We start from the raw sequence: 21,710 nt of genomic DNA, 5'->3' as shown, positions 1-21,710 counted from the left end.
AGATGTTCTGGCAGGGGGAAAAGGGGAGCCAGAGTTTACTGGGAATCCTTGGGTAATGAGTGATTTATTGGTGGGTGAGAGTCAAGTGAGAACTAGTGTCCTGAATGGAATAAAAGACCTTCCATTATTCAGAGCGTGCAAGAGAATGATGGGGAGAGACTGTGTGGAAGGCTGCCATAAGTCTAACAGAAAAGCAACTTTCTGGGAAAGAAAGCAGACATTAGGGCAAAGAAGGCAACCATATTCTACTTATTGAGCAAAAAATTGACATTAGGGAGGGCCAGAGGAGAAACAATCAGTCTAGAGAAAGACAGATTGTACAGCATTAACACTGTATGTCTTTTGCTTTTGTGGGACTATTTATCCTTCAATATGTGCCCCTCTCTTGATTACTGATCACATAATCAACAATTTCATAGGCTTGTGTTCAAGATGAGGGATTTTTTAATAGCCTGTGACTGATGATACAAGATTGTTGACTCTTATCTCTTATCTGTATTTACCTACAGTACGTTGCATCTGAGACTATTACAGAAGAAAGAAAACAGGAAAGAATATAAACCTTCTTAGTCACTCAAAGTAGGATAGAAGCTGAGTCAAACTTGGGGTTATCAGACCGCAAACTCAGCTCCAACTCTTTGGATTACTCTGATGTGATAAGACTGTCTTTGAACAGTGTTTATCAAACTGCAGGATGGGAACCATCACTAAATTGTGAAATCAGCTGGGTGGATTGAGTTGCAATGTCTATTTTTTTATGTGAGCCAGGGTCAAAAAAGAAGTTTCAAAGCTGCCATCATAGAGTACATTCTTGAAATAACAGCAACTTACAAGAAAAAAAAATAAAAGCATTAAAATCTGAACTCTCTGGAAAGATATACTGATTATAACAATTTTTCACAGGAATTTTATTGCAGGCAAGCCCAGGCTCGAGTTGTTTAAAACCAGACTAAACAAGGATGTTCTCAGAAACTGTGCCTAAATGGCAGGTTAAACCTTTCAGTAAAACGAGTGAGGGTGAGTGTTTCTCTGTGTGAGGGGGTATTTAACTTAACATGTTACCTTTTGAAGCCCAGATACGTTCAATCTTAATATGTAATTTAGAAAAATACATGAGAGGCTAGTAGATCATTGAATTCAAAATACTAGATTAAAAAAAATACCATTTGTATTCATTTTGGAAAATGCTGCTTGAGTTTTCTTTTTAGATTTACTTCACTATTTACATTATCTATCTAGTTGTATTAAAATGAATTTCCTTCTCTGAACATACAGTCTCTGGCAGTGGAGGAAGACAGGTGACTCAGGAACAAACTGAGTGACTGAAAGTTGCCACTTGAGATTAAAATTTGCCTCATCTGACCTGGCTGGGTGGTTCAGTTGGTTGGAGTGACCTCCCATACACCAAAATGTTGGGATTCAGTCCCTAATAGGGGCATGTTTGGGAGGCAACAGATCAATGTTTTCTCTCTCTCTTCCCTCTAAATATCAATAAAAACATATACTCAGGTGAGGATTAAAGAAAAAATTTCCAGCTATTTTATAAGAGATTTTGCAGCTGGCAAGATTCACATTTATGACATATATATATATATATATATATATATATATATATATTAGTATTATTTTATTCTATAATTACATTTTTCTCTACTAAAAATACTATATTTGTCCTATCAATCTTAAATCCCATTGAAGATGAATTTGCCTTAGAAGTAGCAGAATTATTTATTAGGTAATTTTAAACCTAGATTCAGTGGAGGGTGAATAGCATCACATCTTGGTATTCATGTGCACACTAACCTGAATTGATCTATACTCTCTTTAGCTGGGTCCCTGCCACCCAGGATGTACCCAAGAGTTTGTTGTGGAATGTGCCAACAGTGACCTGGATATAAGAAAATAAATTACTAATGTAATAAAGTTAATATCTTTATTTTAATATACTTTTAAAAATCCATACATGAAATTCCCCCAAAATGAACATAGTGAAAAGGATGTAGGGTGAATGATGAGGCATTGAAGAAGAGAACAAGTAGTGGTAAAAAGCAACTGCAGCTCTGGCCTGTTTGGCTCAGCGGTTGAGCGTTGGCCTACGGACCAGAGTCCCGGGTTCAGTTCCCGCTAGGGGCACATACCACACACACACAAAAAAAGCAACTGCAAGGGTTTGGCAAACCCATGGGGGAAGCATTTAAAAACCTTTTTCTATGACAGTATCACTAAATAAAATCCTACGCAATCAGACTTCCAGAAAGTAGCATTTAAGAGCTCACACCAACAGATTGAAGTGTGGTTGTTGCTTTTTGAATTTTCATTGGCTGAAAATTTATCTTTCAGCCTGCTTTCCACTTAGTTAGAGCTATGTAGTGCTCTCTTTAATAATTAGCAATCAGATTTCTTCAAAAGGAAAAAGAATCCCTTGTAAAATTATCTTTTTTTTTTAAGTTGCTGATTAAAGAACACTAGTTCTTGGTAAGAGTGCTGTAAATTACTTAGTAATGCACATCTTTATTCATGAACACCCTTTGAAATTCAGTTTTGCATCTATTTAATGTAATTTTTCTTCAAAATGAATAAAGTTATTTAAAAACAGGAATGAATACCCTACATTTAGTACTTTCAAACAATTAAAATAGTTAAAAGTGATTGTCCTCTTTGCTTAGAAAAGCTTACTGGCTATCACCTAAATGGCACTCTTTGTAATTTTTTAGAATATTAAACAAATTGCTATCAAAACTCTACCTGTCTTTTTTGCAGAAATTGACAAGCTGATATTAAGATCCATATGAAATAAAGAAGACCTATAATAGCCAAAACAATCTTGGAAAGGAAGAGCAGAGTTGGAAAACACATACTTACAATTTCAAAACTTATTTCAAAGCTACAATAATTAAGACTAGCAAAAAATTAACATGTTTAGACATATAGGTCAATGGAACAAAATTGAAAGTCCAGAAACAAACCCATGCATTATGGTCAACTGATTTTTTTTTTTTAATGCTGTGCTACAAGAATTTTTAAAACATGCAATACCTGACTATTTAGTCAGGGGCACTGACCTCTTTCCTTAGACTGTCAAATAAATAAATGACAATAGCCAACAAAATAATAGATGTTCCGTGTGAATGAGTAAAACTATATCTATTTTTTTTGTCAGATTGGCAAAAAATATAACATTTCTTGATGTGCTGCAGAAGTTTAGTTATTTGTTTATGTATGCCATGAGATGAAAAAGGTTGAAAATCTCTGCACTAGAGGATAGTCAACTGATTTTTGACAAGGGTATCAAGATAATTTAATGGGGAAAAAATAGTCTTTTCAACAAATGATGCTGGGACAACTGAATATCCATGTGCAAAAAAACAAAGTTGAACCCCTACTCCATGCCATATATAGCAATTAATCCAGTCCTGGCTGGTGTCACTCAGTTGGTTGAGTGTCATCCCATGCACCAAACAGGCACCAGTTTGATTCTTTTTCAGAGCACATGCTTGGGTTGTAGCTTGATCCCCAGTAGGGGGCATGCAGGAGGCAGCCAATGGATGTTTCTCTCTTAAGTCAAAGTTTCTCCCTCCCCTGGCCTCTCTCTCTCTCTAAAATCAATGAAAAAAAATATAAAACTTTTAAGTCCAAAGTTAGACTTAAATGTAAGAGCAAAAATTATGAAACTCATAGAAGAAAACATAGAGGTGAATTTTTGTGGCCTTAGAGTCAACAATTGTTACTTAGATATGATACCAAGAGAACAAATAATAAAAAAAAAATCGATTGATAGAACACCATCAACATTGAAAACTTTTGTACTTCAAAGGATAGCATCAAGAAAGTGAAAATACAACTTATAGAATGGAAGAAAATATTTACAGATCATATATCTAATAGGGTTTGATGTCCAGAATAGATAAGGAACACTTACAGCTCAACAATAAAAGACAAATAACTTAATATTATAATGATCAAAGGATTTGATTAGACAGTTCTTCAAAGGAGTAAATAAAAAGATTCTCAGTATTGTTGTCATAAGGTAAGTGCACATCAAAACAAGATACCACTTCATACGTATTAGGGTGGTTAAGATCAAAAGAGGGACAATCATAAATATTTTTGAAGATGTGGAAAAACTGGAACCCTCATACTGTGCTGGTGAGACTGTAGAATGGTTCTGCTTCTTTGGAAAAGTTTGGAAGTTCTTAAAAACATTAAACATAGGGTTATAATATGTCCAAACAATTATACTCCTAGGAATAGACTCAAGGGAGTCGAAAACATTTTCACATAAAAATTTGTACTTGAATGTTTATAGCAACATAATAGCTATTCATAATAGCCAAGAAGTAGAATCAATCCAAATGTCCACCAACTGATGAATGGATAGACAATATATTGTACAGTCATACAATGGAGTATTATTCAACTATGAAAAGAAATGGACTGCTAATACATTCTATAGCAGGGATCAATCTTTAAACCATTGTGCTAAGTGAAAGAAGCCAAACTAAAGGCCACATATTGCATGATTTCATTTATATGAAATGTCAGAATAGCAAATCCACAGCAACAGAAAATACATCAATGGTTGGCAGGGGCTGGAGAGAGGAGGGAATGAGGAGTGACTACTAATGGGTAAGAGATTTCCTTGAGGGGATGAAGATATTCTAGAATTAGATAGTTGTAATGTTGTATATTAATACCACAAAACTGTACACTTTGAAAAGATGAATTTTATAGTATGTGAATTATATCTCAATAAAAAGACCTTTTAGGGTACAGATGAGAAAATTTAGACATGGTCTAAATATTAAACAATATTAGGGAATAATTTCTAATTTTCACAGAGTGAAAAATAGCTATAAAAGAAGAATGCCATTTTTAACTAATGAATTCTGAAATATTCAGGGATAAATTTTATTATGATGCTTACAACTTGTTTTCAAATGGTTCAGCAAAAGACAAATATTTTATGTATGTATAAAAAAAGCAAAATATTAACAATATTTCAATCTAAATACCATTCTTATCCCCTTTATGGGTTGATTATGAGAATCAAGAGGTAATTTATTAAATGCTACACAGATTTTAATGATTTCTATTTCAAAACTTTTAAAATTTTTAAAAATTAGAATGTCTGTTACCAATAAATTGTGATAATTCAAAACCATATTTTATGCTAATTTCCTACCCTCATTATTTTATTTTATAAGTTTAAGACATGTTTTATACTTTATTCAAATTATTTTTAGAAAAATTTCAGGGCCATTTAGGGTTAGTTGATTAGCAGTAGCACCAGCTATTTTGATGGCTATCTTGGTCTTCCAAACTGCTGGCGGGGTGGGGATGAGGGGATTATATCAGAGCAGTCTTCAGAGAGTAAGAACAGAAACACTAGATATAGCTAGAAACTCTCATCATAGAATTTTTGAGAGGAACAGCACATAAATTAGTATTAGACAACTTGTAATGAGGATTGATGAGCTGACTGAATCAAGAACTAGTAAGAAGAGAGAGAACTTAGGCAACATAGTACATAGATAAACCTCATTTAGGCTGATGAAGCAGCCTTTATGGTGGTCAAGCCCTGGATCTGTGGGCCCTGTCTCCCTGCCAGCCATCTATCCTTGACAGCCTCTTTCCGACCCATCCAACCATAAAGCTTTCTGATATAGGGGGGAGGAAGCTTTGCACCTCTGTGGACACTTTTTTAGTAAGACGAAGACAAGTTTTCACCTTAAGGGTTTCATCCCTTTCAAGAAGTAAGAAAGGCCTTATAGACCTTGCAATATCCTGGCAACATCTGTGGCACCTGAATACACAACATCCATCCATTCACTCCCTCAATCAGTTACCCACTCATTGCCAAGCATTGCATGGAAGCACGGTGAGAGCAAGAATCCCATTGATCTTCACTGCTCTATGCCATCTGGCATAGTGTAGGTGCTCAATTAATATTGACTGAATAAATGAGTATTATTGACTGCCAAGTATGTGGTATATTTTGTGTCAGGTACTGGGTTTACTAGGATGAATAAGACATTATCCCAGCACTTGAGGACTTTCAAACTCTTGGGGAAAACAGCCATAAATGCAATAGTATAATATTGCAAGCACAATAGAAGGAATGTTATTGGGCATTTTAAGGTTGCAGAAGGTAGGTAGACTTAAAAAAAAATATTCCAAATCTGCAGTCTATATTTATATCAGTGCTTTTAGTGACAGCAGGAGTGGTTTGTTTAATTGAAAAATTCCTTCTATTCTAATAGTATAATTGAAACCCAGAGGCCAATATAACTAGTGTCTATACTCATTTGTACATGTTGGGCAGATCTCATAAAACATGAACAAAAGTACCTGGGAATGGCCTCTTCCCTGATGTCTTGTGTCTGACATTACCTTCCAGTGGGGCTCAGATCTCTTCTGCTGGAAGTGGTCTCTGATCAATCCTGCTCAGACTCAACTTACACTTACATACTCTTTCTTCTTTACTAATTCGGACTAATAGACATGCTGCTTTGAACTGCTATTACTTGTTTTGTGTATCTAGGTGATTTTTTTTTACTGGGTTTTCAAAGAATAAGGGCACATAATTCTTTCATATCTGTTATGTTTCATCCTTCTTCCTTCACCATCTTTAAGCAGAATTTTGTCCAAAGCCATTACTCCACTGTGGTTGATTAAATGTGTTGATTTATGACCTACCTGATTGTTAGCAACCACAACACAATGTCACCAGGGTCTCCCTTTCCCTTTTCTTTTGACTTGAGGTCTACTATAATTTCATCTTTATAAAATAATTCTTCCCAATTCTTCCTGTGGGATGCCCAGGCCCTCTGATTCCCCTTTGGTTAAGTGACTAAGTGACTTAGTGAGACACTGACCAGTCAGTCAGAGATAATACTATGAGACAGGACTTGGACATTGGTTTTGTTCTAAGCTCCTGTCCCTCATCTCTCCTTCCTAGGGTGTTTTTGTTTAATTTAATTTTATTGTTCAGAGGATTACAGATGTCCCCCATTCCCCCCCCCCATCTCTCACCCCACCCCAGGCCTTCATCTGTTTATTGTCTATGTCCATGGGCTATGTATGATTAATCTGTTCCCACCCTCCTTTCCACCTTCCTTCTGAGATCTGGCAGTCTATTTGATGCTTCCATGTCTGTGGATCTATTTTGTTTATCAGTTTATTTAGTTCCTTAGATTCCACATATAAGTGAGATCATGGGATGTTTGTCTTCCTCTGACTGGCTTACTTAGCATAATAATATCCAGGCCCATCCATGCTGTTTCAAAGGGTAAAAGACCCATTTCTTTTTACAGCTGCATAGTATTCCATTGTGTAAATGTACCACAGCTTTTTTTATCCACTCATCTACTGATGGGCACTTGGGCTGTTTCCAGATTTTAGCTATTGTAAATAACACTGCTATAAACATAGGGGTGCATATGTTCTTTCTGATTGGTTTTAAGATTCTTAGTATATATTACTAGAAGAGGGATTACTGGCTCAAATGGTACTTCCATTTTTAATTTTTTGAGGAAACTTCATACGTTTTTCCACAGTGGCTGCACCAGTCTGCATTCCCACCAGCAGCTTACTGGGATTCTCTTTTCTCCACATCCTTGCCAGAAATTATCGTTTGTTGATTTGTTGATGGAAGCCATTCTGACAGGTGTGAGATGATACCTCATTGTGGTCTTAATTTACATCTTTCTGATGATTAGTGACATTGAGCATGTTTTCATATGTCTGTTGGCCATTTCTATGTCCTCTTTGTAGAAGTGTCTATTCAGGTCCTTTGCCCATTTTTAATTGAATTGTTTGTCTTCCTCTTGTTGAGTTGTATATTTTGGTAATAAATGCCCTGTCAGATGTCTCACTGGTGAATATGTTCTCCCATAGTATGGCTTCCCTATGCATTTTGAGGATGGTATCTTTTGCTGTGCAGAAGCTTTTTAGTTTAATGTAGTCCCACTTGTTTATTTTTTCCTTTGTTTCTCTTGTCCTAGGAGATGTGTTGGTAAAATTCTGCTATGTGAGATGTCTGAGATTTTGCTGCCTATGTTTTCCTCTAGGATTTTTATGGTTTTGTGACTTACATTTAAGTCTTTTATCCATTTGAAGTTTATTCTTGTGTATGGTATAAGTTGGTGGTCTAGTTTCATTTTTTTCCATGTCTCTCTCCAATTTTTCCAACACCATTTATTAAAGAGACTGTCTTTCCTCCATCATATAATATTGCCTCCTTTGTCAAATATTAATTGGCCATAATGATGTGGATCAATTTCTGATCTCTGTTCTGTTCCATTGATCTATATGCCTGTTCTTGTACCAGTACCAGACTGTTTTGATTCCAATGTCTTTGTAGCATATTTTGACATCTGGTATTGTGATCCCTGCAACTTTGTTCTTATTTCTCAAAATGCTAGTCAGAATCGTTTTTGGTTCCATATACATTTTTGGAATAGTTCTGTGAAATATGCTGTGATTTTTAATAAAAATTGCATAGAATCTATAGATTGTTTTAGGTAGTATGGACATTTTAATCATGTTAATTCTTCTAGTCCATGAACCTGGTATATTCTTCCACTTCTTTGTATCTTCCTCTATTTCTTTTTTCATGGATTGTTCTGGAGTTTTTCAAGAATAGGTTTTATTTATTTATTTATTTATTTATTTATTTATTTATTTATTTTTGTTACAGGTGTTTCTCCTTTTCCCCCCTTTGACACCCTCCACCCCCTCCCTCCCGACCCCATCCCCAGCTTTGTTGTTCATGTCCATCGGTTATGCATACACATGCATATAAGTTCTATGGCTTATCTCTTTCCCCTGCACCTCCTCTTCTGGGGATTGTCAGTCTGTACCCTACTTCCACATCTCTGAGACTACCCTGTTCTTCAGACTGTTATGTTCATTATATTCCACAAATAAGTGAGATCATATGATATTTGTCTTTCTCCGCTTGGCTTGTTTCGCTTAGGATAATACTTTCCAGGTCCCTCCATATCATCTCAAAAAGATACGAGATCTTTCTTATAGTTGCATAGTACTCCATTGTACATATGTACCACAGTTTTTATCCATTCGTCTACTGATGGACACTTGGGCTGTTTCCAGATTTTAGCTATTGTAAATAGTGCTGCCATAAACATGGGGTTACATATATTCTTTCTGATTGGTGTTTCAGGCTTATTAGGGTATATTCCTAAAACTGGGATCACTGGGTCAAATGGAAGTTCAATTTTTAACTTTTTGAGGTAACACCATAGTGTTTTCCACAGTGGCTACACCAGTCTGCATTCTCACCAGCAGTGTACTAGGTTCTCCTTTTCTCCACACCCTCGCCAACACTTGTTGTTTGATGATTTGTTGATGGCGGCCAATATGACAGGTGTGAGGTGATACCTCATTGTTGTTTTAATTTGCATCTCCCTGATGATTAGTGATGTCGAACATTTCTTCATATGTCTCTCTTAGCCATTTATATGTCCTGTTTGGAGAGGTGTCTATTTAGCTCCTCTGCCCATTTTCTAATTGGGTTCTTTGTCTTCATTTTGTTGAGTTGTATAAGTATTTGATATATTTTGGAAATTAACTTCTTATGTGATATATCATGGGCAATTATGCTCTCCCATACAGTGGGTTGCCTTTCAATTTTGATGGTTGTTTCTTTTGCAGTGCAGAAGCTTTTGAATTTGATGTAGTCCCATGTGTTCATTTTCTCTTTTGTTTCTGTTGCCTTCGGAGACGTATTAATGAAAATTCTGTTGCGTATGATGTCTGAAAGTTTGTTGCCTGCAGTTTCTTCTAGGATTCTTATGGATTCATGAGTCACATTTAAGTCTTTTATCCATTTTGAGTTGATTCTTGTGTATGGTGTAAACTGATGGTCTAGTTTTATTTTATTTTTTTGCATGTAGCTGTCCAATTTTCCCATCCCCATTTATTAAAGAGGCTGTCTTTATTCCATTGTCTGCTCTTGCCACCTTTGTTGAATATTAATTGAGCATAATTTTGTGGGTCCATTTCTGAGTTCCTTGTTCTATTCCATTGATCTATGTACCTGTTCTTGTGCCAGTACCAGGCTGTTTTGATTATAGTAGCTTTGTAGTATAACCTGATATCCGGTACTGTGATCCTGCCTACTTTGTCCTTCTTTTTTAAGATTTCTATGGCTATTCAGGGTCGTTTTTGGTTTCATATGAACTTTTGAAGTATTTGTTTTAGTTTTGTGAAATATATTGTTGGTATTTTGATGGGTATTGCATTGAATCTATAGATTGCTTTGGGTAGTATGGACATTTTAATGATGTTAATTCTTCCAATCCATGAATAAGGTATATGCTTCCAGTTTTCAGATTTTAATTTTGTATCCTGCTACTTTGCCAAATTTATTTATTAAATCTAGTAGTGGAATCAGTGGAATCTCTAGGGCTTTCTATGTACAATATCATGTCATCTGTGAATAATGACAGTTCTACTTCTTCTTTTTCAATTTGAATGCCTTTTATTTTTTCTACTATACCTCACCTATAAATCCATCAGGTCCTGAACTTTTTTTTTTTTTTTTTTTTGCTGTGAGTTTTTTTTTAGTACTGCTCAAATTTTATTAGTTGTTTTCAGCCTATTTATGTTGTCTTATTTTTTCTGATTGTGTTTTGAAAGATTGTATGATTCTACAAATTTGTCCATTTTGCTCAGGTTGCCCAGTTTGCTAGCATATATTTCCTCACAGTATTCTCTTACAATTCTTTGTATGTCTGTGGTGTCAGTTATTATATTGCCTCTTTCATTTCTGATTTTATTTATTTGGGTTTTCTCTCTTTCTTTCTTACTTTTTCCTCCTTCCTTCCTTCCTTCCTTCCTTCCTTCCTTCCTTCCTTCCTTCCTTCCTTCCTTCCTTCCTTCCTCTCTCTCTCACCTTTCCTTTCTCCCTCTTTCTTTCTTTCATCTTCACCTGAGGATTTTTTAAAATTGATTTTTAGATAAAATGGAAGGGAGAGAGGAAGAGAGACACATCAATTGTTTGCCTCCTTCACTACCATAACTGGGGCAAGAGATCAAGCCTGAAACTCAGGTATGTGCCTGTGATGGGAAATGAAACCTGCAATCCTTTGATTTGTGGGCTGACACTCTAACCACTGAGCCAAAATGGCATGGGCTCTCTTTGTTTCTTGGTGAGTCTGGCTAAAGGTTCATTAATCTTGTTTATCTTTTCAAAGAACCAGCTCTTTGTTTCATTGATCTTTTGTACTGTATTTTTAGCCTCTGTGTCATTTATTTCCACCCTAATTTTTATTAATTTCTTCCTTTTACTTCTTCTGGGCTTTTTGAGCTGTTATCTTTCTAACTCTTCTAGTTGTAGTGTTAGATAGATTATTAGAGTTTCTTCTTGTTCCTTGAGGTATGCCTGTAATGCTATGAACTTTCCTCTCCGAACTGCTTTCACTGTGTCCCAGTGATTTGGGGTTGTATTGTGTTCATTTTTATTTGTTTCCAGGAAGTTGTTTATTTCTTCCTTGATCTCAGTGGTAACCCATTTATTGTTTAATAACATGCTATTTAGCCTCTATGTGCTTAAATATTTTTTAGTTTTTTTTTTTTTTTTTTTTTATAGTGCTTGTTTTCTAGTTTCAAGCCATTGTGGTCTGAGAAGATGCTTAATATGATTTCAAACTTCTTGAACTTGTAGAAACTTGTTTTGTGTCCTAACATGTGGTGTATCTTTGAGAATGTTTCATGTGAAATTGAGAAGAATGTCTATTCTGCTGCTTTGAGATAAAATGTTCTGTAAATTGCAATGAAATCCATTAGATCTGGTGTGTCATTTAAGATCTCTGTTTCCTTGTTGATTTTTTTTTTGGTCTGGATGATCTATCCAATGATGGTGGTGGGTTGTTAAAGTTCCCTACTATGACTGCATTGCTGTCAATCTTACCTTAAAGTCCATCAAGAATTTTTTATATATATTAAGGTTCTCCTATTTTGGATGCATATATGTTTATAAGGGTTATAACTTCTTGTTGGATCAATCATTTTAGTGTTACATAGTGACCTTCTTTGTCTCTTATTATGGTCTTTGTTTTGAAATCTATTTTGTTGGAAAGATATGTTGATACCCTTAACTGATTTTTGTTCAATTTACATAAAAAAATTTTTTTCACCCCTTGACTTTTATTCTTTATGAGACTTTTGTTCTGAGGCGGGCCTCTTGTAGACAGTATATACATGGGTCATGTTTTCTTATCCATTCAGCTACCCTATGACTTTTTATTGGAACATTTAATCCATTTACATTTAAGGTTATTATTTATATGCACTTGTTCAATGCCATGTTTTTTCTTTATGCCTATGTTCCTTTCTCTATATAGTTCTTCTTCTTAAAGCAGACCCTTTAGAATTCTTACAATGCTGGCTTGGTGGTACTGAACTCCTTTAGCTTTCTCTTGTCTGAGAAGCTCTTTATTTCACCTTTAATATTAAATGATAGTCTTGCTGGTTAGAGAAGTCTAGTTTTAAATGATAGTCTTGCTGTTTAGAGAAGTCTGGTTGCAGGTTCTTGCTTTTTATTACTTTGAACACTTCATGCTAATCCCTTCTGACCTGAAGGTTTTCTGTTGAGAAATCTGCTGACAACCTTTTGGCAGGTCCCTTGTAGGTAACTAACTGTCTCTCTCTTGCTGTCTTTAAGGTTCTCTTTAGCCTTGATCATTTTAATATGATGTGTCTTGGTGTAGGTCTTTTGGGGTTCATCTTGATTGGGATTCTCTGTGTTTCCTGAACATGTGTAATATTTTTCTTTCACTGGGTTAGGAAAGTAAGTTTTCTGTGATTATTCTTTCAAACAAGTTCTCTATCCTTTGCTCACTTTCTTCTCTTTCTGGTACCCCTATGATGCAAATGTTGTTACATTTCATATTGTCTCAGAGTTTCTTAAACCATCTTCATTATTTTTCATTCCTTTTTCTTTCTGTTGCTTTGTTTGGGTGTTTGTTTCTTTTTTAATCTTGTCTTCCAAATCACTGATTCTATCCTCTGCTTTGTCCAGCTTATTTTTAATTCCTTCAGTGTACTCTTGATTTCAGATGTTATTCTTCAGTTTTCACTGGCTCTTATTCAGAGTTGTTTTTGTTTTTTTTTGTTGTTGTTGTTGTTTTTCTTTTTTCATGTTGATGTAGTTCTCATTAAGTTTCTTGCAGTTTTCAATAAGTTGTTTGAGTATTCTTATACCCATTATTTTGAACTGTGTCTGATTGACTGTTTGCTTCCATTTCATCTAGTTCTTTTCCTGGAGATTTTTTTTCTTTCATTCGGGGTTGTTTCTTTGTCACCCCATTTTAGCTATCTCTTTGTGTTTGTTTCTATGTGTTAGATAGAAACCATGACTCCCAATTTTCATGATGTGGCCTTATATAGTAATATCCTGTGGAACACATTGGTGAAGTCTCCTTGATCTCCTGAATTGAATGCTCTAAAAATGTCCCTTGTGTGGGTTATGTGGACCATCCTGTTTTAATTCAGAGCTGACTGTTGTTGGCTCATTCATGGGTGGGATTGACTTTCACCTATGGAAATGTGTTTAGCATAATGGGACCAGCAGGCTTTCAGAATGCAAATCCAACTGGCTTTTTGATTGGGGTGACACAGGCCCACAGCCCTTGATAAGGGAGCTCACTATTTGCCTTCTAGCTCAGTGATTCCCTGCCAGAGACCCTGAGGGGAGACTCTGAGGGGCTCGTACAAGATATGCCAGTTCTGAGTTGTGTCCCCTTTCCCTTTGAGGCTGCATTAGCAGGGATTTGCTAGTGGGACTTGGAGGAAAGAACAAAGCTGCCACCTCTGCCTAGAGTGGGGAGAGAGAACTGTTTGCCTCCTTCTATCTCTGTAGTGTACTGCCAGAGGCTCTGGTGGGGTGCTCCAAGGGAGTCATATTCAATGTCCAAGCTCTGATTTGCACCCCTTTCCCCCAGTGGATATGAGTTTAGCAGGGCGGGGCCAGCAGAATCAGGGAATACAAATTTAATCTGCCTTTGTTTGGGTTGGTGCAGGTCCTCGACCTCAAGAGGGGAGGTAGCTGCTTTTCTTCTAGCTTCATGCCAGAGCTCCTAAAGGGAGGCTCCAAGGGAGTGACACCAGATTTCACAGTTCTGAGTTTGTAACTCCTTTTTGCTGAAAGACTGAATCTTCCAGAAGGTGCAGGTGGGGCTTGAAGAACTAGATCAAAGCTGCCCCTTCAGTTTGGAGTGGCACCAGCTCTTGGGAGAGCTTGTTGCCCCCTTGTATCTCTGCAACTCAATGTTAGAGGCCCTGAAGGAGGCCTCTGAGAGACTCACTCCAAATGTCCTGGTTCTGGTTTTCCCCCTGTGGGACTGCACTTGGCAGGCAGTGCCAGCAGATTTGGGGAATGTTAATTCAGGCAGCCCTTTGTTGGGGGTGGCACAGGCCCTGGGCCTTTGGTAAGGGAGCTATGTGCTTGCCTTCTAGTTCAGCAGCCTCCCACCAGAGCTCCTGAAGGGCGTCTTCAAGGGGATCATGCCTGATTTCCCAGTTCTGTGAGGCTGAATGTTGCAGGTGGAGCTTGCAGGAATAGATTAAGGCTGTCCTCTCTGCCTCGGATGGTACCAACTCTTGGGCGGGGAGAGAGTTTTCACCCCCTTCTATCTCTGCAACTCACTTCCAGAGGCCCTGATGAAGACCCCCAAAGTGGGTGGCTCCAAATGCCCTTGTTATTAAATGCACTTTCTTCCCTCTGTGGAACTGGGCTTTGAAGGTGGTAAGGTGGTGCCTGCAGATTTGGGGAATGCAAATCCAGGCAGCCTTTTGTTGGGGGTGTTGTGAGTCCTCAGCTGGGTAGTTAGTTGCTTGCTTTCTAGCTTGGTAGCACCCCACAAAGGATCCTGAAGGGAGACTTGCAAGTACATGCCTCCCCCTTGCTCTGCAGCTGCCTGCTTCCTGAGGCTCTGACCAGGTAGCCTTCTGTTGGGGATGGTGCCTGCCTAAACCTTGGGGGGGGGGGGTTGGCTTTTTTTCCCAAGCCACTCAGTTCAATGTTTGTTTGAAACTGTCTATAGTTTCTCCAGAAAAAAAAAAAAAAAAAAAGCCAATCTCGGGTCTCTTTTTGGGTATAGACAAAAGTTCTTTATGCCCAATTTGAACTTGGCAGGGTGGAGTTGCCAGTATTTGGAGGACAGGTTTAGTGTACTTTCTCCATCTGGTGCTGTAAGAATAGAAGTGCTGGACCCTGGGAGATGGTGTCTGAGGGTAGAGTGAGAGGTTGTCTTAAGACTGAGACCTCAGAAACCTACCTTCCTGATCTCTGGAGCTATGCCACCCAGATCTTCTCCCTGTGGCTTCCATATGTGCTGAATTTTCTTCCCTCTACCAGAGCCCCTGGTGAGTGTCTGAGAGTCCCTGTGCATTAACCTTTAAGGAGATCACCCAGGATTCAAGCAGACTTTTTCCTCTTTCAAGTGAACAGAGTCCCTGCTTATTTTTGCTGCCAAATGTTATGCAGGCTCTTCTTCAGGCCCCAGTATTCTAGGTTGGGGAACCTGGTGTGGGATTGAGACCCCACTTTCCTCTGTGGGGCTTTTGCAGCTGCAGTATTTCTTCAGCTTCACAGCCACTGCTCCTGCGTGCAGAGACCAGCCCTTCCCACATCTCCACCCTTCTTACTAGTCTCTGTGTAGCTTCTTTTTTTCAATCTTTGGATATAATACTCCAGTTCAGGTGTCCTTCTGTTGTTAATTTGGGTTAATTGCTCTAAATTTTAGCTGTAACTTCTCTTTGGTGCTGGGAGGAGGTGTGTGTTTCACTTATTCCACTGCCATCTTTCTAACTCCTGGTGGTGGGGGGGTGATTATTCGTCTTTCTATCTGTCCCCAAAACATACTCACAGGGTAGGATCTAAAACTCAATCACAATAAAACACAAAACACTGATAGAATTTAAAATGTCTCCTTTCCTTAGAATAATTACAATTCAATAACTTAGCAAAGTCTTAAACTGAAGATTAAAACTCAAACCATGGAATTTCAGATATTTCCTCTTGCAAGAGAAGAAAGTTTTTTTTTGTTTTGTTTTGTTTTTTTTTTTTTTTTGCTGACTTAGTTTCCTCACCCATCTCAGCACCCTTATTAACATACATCTAGAGTCAGCATGCTGCCAGGGGGTCACCAGTTTAAAACTCAAGTTGGCACTGGTTGTTGCCTTCTTGGTGACAACTTGATATTTATGTGAAATGAAGTGGTAATTTCATTTTCTGTTTCTTGTACAAAGATGCTTAATTTACAAACTCCATCTAACAGGTTTCCACTAATAATTAACACTTTGTTGGAAACAGACACAGGTGACTAAATAGCCTGTAAGAAAAAGCCTCTGTCCCTTGAGTACTTCCTTTAATAAAATGTTGACACATCCTTCAGCAATAAATGTTGAGACAAAGGAGAGGAAAAGTTTAATGTACAACTTTCCAACTTGTGCTGGGGATAAATTGAATAAGCATTAGGATTCACCAGAATTTGATCTTCTAATCATCCTGAGAAAGCAGCTTAACGTTTAATATGAATGTACAGATGCTCTTGCCAGGAGAACCAGGCAGCACACATGTCATCTTCTTTATTGATAGCTGCAACAGCAGACCCTACATGCATTTCAGATGATGTGATCATAGTCCATCATACTCTTTGGCTCTTGTGTAAACTCTGTGTAGATAACATACTGACTGTCCTGATAATAAAAACATCAGAATATAAACATTTCTTTCTTTGGGAGCATAACAGAGAAACAGACACTGAGGCAGCTCTATGGCCATATAAGCCAAAATACCATTATCAATCATCCATAATAACCAGGGTCACTATAAAAGTTAGTTTGGATTTAGTTTAAATAGAAGTATTTAAAGGTAGAGAACTGAAATTATAGGTTATAAGTACCAAATGTAATGAACAGTCTTTGAAAGCGTCTACATGAGATACTGTTCTCTAAAAGAAACCCACATCTTAGAATATTATTTAATTACACACAAGAACATGAAAACTTCCTGCGTTCATTTCTTCTGAGTAACAGTGATGCTTTACATACATATAGTGTTTTAGTCTATTTAAGGCAACATAGTACAATGAATAAGAATACTAACATTGCGCCCTGGCCGGTTTGGTTCAGAGGTTGGAACCTCGGCCTGCAGTCCAGAGAGACCTGGGTTCAGTTCCCGCTAAGGGCACATACCTAGGTTGTAGTTTGTCCCTGGCCCTGGTTGGTCGTGTGGGTGGCAGCCACTCGATGTGTCCCTTTTACTTCGATGTTCCTCTCTCTCCCTCCCACTCTACCTGAACAAAAAATAAAAAAATGTCCTCTGGTGAGGATAAAAAATAAAAAAATAAAAATAAATACTAACATTGCTAATTGCTACCTGTGTGACCTTGAATATTTTTTTTTAATTATTTCATTTATTTATTTATTTTATATATATATATATATATTTTTTTTTTATCCTCACCCGAGGACATTTTTCCATTTTTTGTACAGATAGAGTGGGAGGGAGAGAGAGGAAGAGAGAGAGAGCAAAACATCGACGTGAAGGGACACATCGAGTGGCTGCCACCCGCACAACCAACCAGGGCCGGGGACAAATTGCAACCGAGGTACGTGCCCTTAGCGGGAACCGAACCCGGGTCTCTCTGTACCGCAGACTGACGCTCCAACCACTGAGCCAAACTGGTCAGGGCTGTTTCATTTATTTTTATTTTTAAAATTTATGTATTTACTTTTGTTACAGATGTTTCTTTTTCCCCCCACTAATTTTCCCATCCCCCTCCCTACCCGCCCTTTCCCCAGCTTAGTTGTCCATGTCCATTGTTCATGCATACATGCATATAAGCTCTGTGGTTTATCTACCCCCCTAACCCCTCTTCTGTGGATTGTACCCCACTTCCACATCTCTAGGACTACCCCATTCCTCAGACTGTTATATTCATTATATTCTAATGATAAGTGAGATCATATGATACTTGTCTTTCTCTGTTTGGCTTATTTCGCTTAGGATAATATTTTCCAGGTCCCTCCACATCATCTCAAAGGATAAGAGATCTTTCTTTCTTACAGCTGCATAGTACTCCATTGTGTATATGTACCACTGCTTTTTTTCTATGCATCTACTGATGGACATTGGGGCTGTTTCCAGATCTTAGCTATTGTAAATAGTGCTGCTACGAACATGGGGGTACATATATTCTTTCTGGTTGGTGTTTCAGGCTCATTAGGGTATATTCCTAGAAGTGGGATCACTGGGCCAAATGGAAGTTCAATAGTTAATTTTTTGAGGTAACACCATATTGTTTTCCATAGTGGCTGCACCACTCTGCATTCCCACCAGCAGTGTACTAGAGTCCCCTTTTCTCCACACCCTCACCAACACTTGTTGTTTGATGATTTGTTGATGGTGGACATTCTGACAGGTGTGAGGTAATACCTCATTGTTGTTTTAATTTGCATATCTCTGATGATTAGTGATGTTGAGCATTTCTTCATATGTCTCAGCCATTTGTATGTCCTTTTTTGGAGAGATGTCTGTTTAGCTCCTCTGCCCATTTTTTAAATTGGGTTCTTTGTCTTCCTTTTGTTGAGTTGTATCAGCACTCTCTATATATCGGAAATTAACCCCTTATCTGATATATCATTGGCAATTATGCTCTCCCATAGAGTGGGTTGTCTTTCTATTTTGGTGGTTGTTTCAATTGCTGTGCAGAAGCTTTAGAGTTTGATGTAATCCCATGTGTTCATTTTCTCCTTTGTTTCAGTTGCCTTAGGTGATGTATCAGTGAAAATTCTGCTGCATATGATGTCTGAAATTTTGTTGCCTACATTTTCTTCTAGGATTCTTATGGATTCACAAGTCATATTTAAGTCTTTTACCATTTTGAGTTTATTCTTGTGTATGGTGTAAGTTGATGGTCTAGTTTCATTTTATTTTTTTCATGTAGCTGTCCAATTTTTCCAACACCATTCATTAAAGAGGCTGTCTTTACTCCACTGTATACTCCTGCCACCTTTGTCAAATATTAATTGAGCATATTGCCTTGGGTCCGTTTCTGAGTTCTCCATTCTGTTCCACTGGTTGATATGTCTGTTCTTGTGTCAGTACCAGGCTGTTTTGAGTACAGTGGCTTTGTAGTATAACCTGAAGTCTGGTAATGTGATCCCTCCAACTTTGTACTTTTTGGAGATTTCTGTGGCTATTCGGGGTATTTTTTGGTTCCATATGAACTTTTCAAGTATTTGTTCTAGTTCTGTGAATTATGTCGTTGGTATTTTGATGGGGATTCCATTGAATCTATAGATTGCTTTCGGTAGTATGGACATTTTAATGATGTTAATTTTTCCAATCCATGAACAAGGTATGTGCTTCCACTTTCTTATATCTTCCTCTATTTCTTTTTTCAATGACCTGTAGTTTTCTGCAAAAAGGTCCTTTATTTTTTTGGTTAAGTTTATTTCTAGGTATCTTAATTTTTTTGAGCGATGGTAAATGGGATTTTTTTTTAGTTTCTCTTTCTGTGAGTTTATCATTGGTGTATACGAATGCCATCAATTTCCTGATGTTAATTTTGTATCCTGCTACTTTGCCAAATTCATTTATTAACTCTAGTAAATTTTTGATGGGAGTCTTTGGTGTTTTCTACATATAGTATCACGTCATCTGCAAATAATGACAGTTTCACTTTCTCCTTTCCAATTTTGATTTCTTTTGTTTTTTTCTCCCTGTCTGATTGCTGTGGCTACGACTTCTAGTACTATGTTAAATAAGAGTGGCAAAAGTGGGCATCCTTGTCTTGTTCCTTTTTTTAAGAGAAATGCTTTTGGTTTTTGCCCTTTGAGTATGATATTGGCTATAGGTCTTTCATATATGTTCTTTATTATGTTGAGATATTATCCCTCTATTCCCAGATTGCTGAGAAATTTTATTAGAAATGGGTGCTGGATTTTGTCGAATGCTTTTTCAGCATTTATTGATATGATGATATGATTTTTATCTTTCATTTTGTTTATGTGGTGTATGACATTTATTTATTTGCAAATATTGTACCAGCCTTGCATCCCTGTGATGAATCTCACTTGGTCATGGTGAATAATTTTTTTTGATATATTGCGGGATTCAATTTGCTAATGACAATGGCAGTTTTATGCTGAATCATTTTTTCATAGGACCATAGCCATATTACTCAAAAGGCCTCTTCCCAGTGTGGGGGGTGGGTGTGGGAGAGAAACAACAGCCCCTCCCTCAGGAATTTAACACCATCCAGATGGAGAAATGCAAATGGAAGCTCATTAATAGCTAGAGTCTACCAGAAAGCAAGGGGTGGGGAGTGAGCCTCAGGGTCTCAGTGTTGGGGTTCCAGGCTCTGAGCACTGAGCTGTGTAGGCTGAAGCCTGAGCTCCTGTGCTAAGAACTTCCCCCATGGCTTCAGTATTCATCTCTGTCAAGTAGCCCTCTGTTTTACCCTGGGGGAGTAACAACTGCCCCTCCCTCAGTAATTTAACACCACTCTGTGGCTCTGGGGACTGAGCTGTGAAGGTGCAGGCCTGGACCCTATCTGAGTCAATAATCCACTTGCAGAAACCACTTTGTTACCAAATCAACTTTAACTCAGGGAAAAGCCATTGCCCCACCCACTGGAAATCCTCTTACTCTGTCTACCCAAGGGATATTTCATTCCACTGAGGACTACAACCCGAGGCTCATCAAGTAACCGAAACTAATAGCCTCCAGGCAAAAGCTGGAGGATAACTGAATCTTTGCTTTGCCTGTGAATCTACACAGGAAAGTAAGACTACACATTGGTGTTTAAAGTGGGCCCTCTCACACTCATCCAAACTCAGTAGAGGGAGCCATAATTAGCAGAACACCAACACCCACAGGGAAAATTTGGCAGGCTCTAAAACCCACTGAGACAGTCAAATTGATAAAACAAAGAGACAAATCCAACTGAAAGAACAAGAGAATTCTACAGAAGAAGGGATAAATGGAATTGAATTAAGCAAGTTATCAGAGGACGAGTTCCAAATAATGATTATGAGGAAGTTTAACCACATGAGTAAAGATTATAGGAACAATGAAAATCAACCAGTTGGAAATGAAAAACCACCAAGTGGAAATGAAAAATAACATAGCAGAAATAAAGAAGACATTGGAAGGAATAACCAGCTCACTAGAGGAAGCCAAGAATTGGATCAGTGAATTAGAAGATAAGGTAGAAAAAAAAAATGACCCAATCAGAAAACCAAAATGAGAAAACAATTAAAGAACAGAAAGACAGCTTAAGAAAACTGTGGGACAATATGAAATGTAAGAACATCTGCATCATAGGAGTCCAGAAAAAGAATAAAATGAGCAAGGGTTAGAGAATATATGTGAAGAAATAGTGCCAAAAACTTTCTTAATTTGGTGAAGGACACAGATATACAAGTCCAAGAAGCACAGAGAGCTCCAAGTAAGAAGAACTAAAGAGGCTCACACCAAACCACATAATAATTAAAATAATAACTGACACCACAGAAATAGATAGGATTATTTTTAAAATACTATAAACAATTATACAGCAACAAATTGGACAATCTAGATGAAATGGACAAGTGTCTAAAATCACACAGTCTCCCAAAACAGAACCAGGAAGAGACAGAAAACTAGAACAAACTAATAAGAACTAACAACATTG

The sequence above is a fragment of the Molossus molossus genome, unplaced genomic scaffold (assembly GCF_014108415.1).
Source record: "Molossus molossus isolate mMolMol1 unplaced genomic scaffold, mMolMol1.p scaffold_m16_p_7, whole genome shotgun sequence".
In the NCBI taxonomy this organism is placed as follows: Eukaryota; Metazoa; Chordata; class Mammalia; order Chiroptera; family Molossidae; genus Molossus; species Molossus molossus.
Note: the sequence above shows the minus strand (reverse complement) of the source record.